Source organism: Lygodium microphyllum, chromosome 5 (assembly GCF_053477565.2).
Source record: "Lygodium microphyllum isolate KBCC chromosome 5, Lygodium_microphyllum_v1.1.10, whole genome shotgun sequence".
NCBI classification, from domain to species: Eukaryota; Viridiplantae; Streptophyta; class Polypodiopsida; order Schizaeales; family Lygodiaceae; genus Lygodium; species Lygodium microphyllum.
The window spans coordinates 62,134,127-62,137,045 of record NC_141139.1 but is presented as its reverse complement, the minus strand read 5'-3'; positions in this window follow the sequence as shown (position 1 = coordinate 62,137,045).

Sequence of the window (2,919 nt, the reverse complement as noted above, 5' to 3'; positions counted from 1 at the left end):
CTCACTCCTGTGCACATTGTATTTATCACCCGTAGTTGTATTTGTCGCACCCGCATGTGTTGTGTGGGTTGCGCACATGTAATTGTGATTAGAATAGTGTAGGCTTGGTCTATTTAGGCTAAGGTTCAAGCATGTTTCAAGGATTGACTGGCCTAAAGCCCACTATGTGGGTAGGATGCCCAAAGAGGGTGCAAACCCTAATTCACAGTTGTGGAAACCCTAAACGCAAAAGGGGCGCAAACCCTAACCCTAACCCTAAACGCAAAAGGGGAGCAAACCCTAACCCTAACCCTAATTCTATGTCTATATAAGGGTGGGAGGTCTCAGTTGTATTCACCCCCTTTTTGGCACATTCATGCTGCGGAAGCTCTGTTAGTGCAACCATTCAATCTTTCTATTCTATCATCTTGCTTCCATTGTGTTGAGAGTGACTGAGAGGGAGAGAATGAGAGGTGTGTTGAGCGAGGGACTGAGGGAAGGTGAAGCTCTTCGTCGTCTTCTTGCTTTTCTTGTAGTCTCTACTAGCTCTTCAACTCGTTGGTGTGCTTGGTGGTGGATGCGAAGGAGCGACGGCATCAGATCGTGTTGATCGTGGTCGTGGAACTATCTTCGAGCCTTTGAAAGGTAAGTTAGGTGAGTTCACTACAACTCGAGCTAGTCTTGTGTTCTTGCTTCCTTGGGTTGGAGAGGAGAATGCTTGGTTAGTTAGAGCGGAGCGTGAGAGACAAGGTGAGAGATTGTCGCCAACGTGAGTTGCAGCTTCTGAAAGAATAGAAGTCCGTCCAAAGTCCCGACTGTTGGTGCGTTTGCCTCAACACCAATAGAGGCAAAGGACAAGATTCATGATGCTAATGTGATAAAGCTAGATCTTGGTACTCACAATAATCCCCACCCCATTAAACTCAACACTATGTTATTTGCTAATGAGCATGTAGATTATGTAGTACTCCTACAAGAATTTAGGGATATATTTTCATAGAGTTATGATGAACTGAAGGGAATTCCTCCCTTTATTACTATGCATACAATCCCTTGTTCAAATGGTGAAGGAGTATTATTTTTTTCCTTTTATTGATAAGATTTTAGATCAGCTGTGGTGGCAAGGCAAGAGATATACCCTTTCGTGGACTGTTTCGTAGGTTATAATCAGATGGCCATAGCTAAAGAGGATAAGTTAAAGATGATGCTCATTATGATTTTTAACACTTTTGCATGCCATGTGATGGCTTTTCGCCTATGTAATTCTCCTAGGTCTTGGCAAAAAACGACTAACAAGACGCTTATAGATATATCCTCTAAAGAGCTAAATGTTTTTATAGATGATTGGGGGCAACCACCATGACCCAGCATAGACAATTGATCATTCTATGTGCATGCTTGAGCTATATCGTGGGTATTGTATAGCGTTGAATCCTCAAAAGTGTGTGTTTGGGGTGCCTTATAGTTTATTATTGGGTCATGTTGTGAGTATGGCTGGTATTGCCACCGACCCTGAAAAGGTGGATGTTATTATGGTCCTAAGCCCACCCACTTGCCCTAGGGATGTTCACCTTTTGTTTCATCCATGGGATACTATCGTCGATTCATTAATGCATTGGCTAAACATTTGTTTTCCTTGACAAATCTTCTTTCTCACAACCATGTTTTTGAATGAACAGAAGCATGCAAAGTGACGTTTGAAGATGTTAAAATAGAACTATCTAAAGTGCCAATCTTAAAAGCTCCAAAAATGGGTGAGGTTTTGTATATATTCATGGCTATGACAAGGCGTAGTATTGGTTACTGCCTATCCCAAATTTGGGAGGCACAGCTTTATCATCCTATTGCATTTGCAAGCCAGAAGTTGGGAATTTCAGAGCTTCATTAAAACTATTTGGAGAAGGTTTTCTTGGCTATGGTGTTTGCCACCAAGAAGTTCAGACACTATATTCTTTGTGAGAAGGTGGTGTTCTTTACCAGGGCAAAGGGATTCTGCTTATTATTACTGAACAAGCTTTAACCCCTTGATTGCCTAACCAAGTGATTGATCTCTTTGTAGGAGTTTGACTATGGGATTAAGAGCAAAGCCACCAATGTTGTAAGGTATTCTAGAGTGTTTAATAGATTTTTATGAGCCTAAGGAAGAGTGGGATCATATTAGTGATTGCAACTATTTATGCAAAATTGATGCAGCCTCTCTTCCATCATGGTATGAATCTATCACACATTTTCTATCAATAGGCAACCCAACAAAAACACTTTCTAAATCCGAGAAGAGGAAGATTAAGCAACAAGCATGTCACTTTCCAATAATAGCAGGTGTCTTATATCAAAAAGGTGTAGATGAGATTTATCATCGTTGTGTAGTGCCTGATGAGGCTCCCTTCATTCTAGAGGAATTTCATGAGTCAGCATGTGGAAGCCAATTTGTTGGATGACACATTGTACAAAAAGCTTTACATCCTGGCTATCAGTGGTGGCTGACGATTTTCCAAGATGCTTTTGCATATGTTGAGCATTGTGATATCTATTAGAGACGCGATGTTAGGAAAATTTGTAAGCAACCGCTTAATCCTATTCTTATTACTTAGCCCTTTGAGAAGTAGGGCATTGATTTTGTTAGACCTATACATCCTTCATCTACTATGTGAAAGTGTAATATCATTTTGACAAGAGACAAACTATTTTACAAAATGGTCTGAGGCTCAAGATACGATGAAGGACAATGCTAAGGAGACAGCTAGTTTCACTATGGAACAAATTATCTGCCATTTCGGTCCACCTAAAGAACTAGTGTCCAACCATACACACTTTCTAAATAAGGTCATAGAAGCCTTGATTGAAGCTTTGAAAATTAAACATAATAAAATCACCTCATATAATGCCCAAGTGAATGGACAAGTAGAGAGTACCAACAAGTAGCTTATGGGGATTTGATCC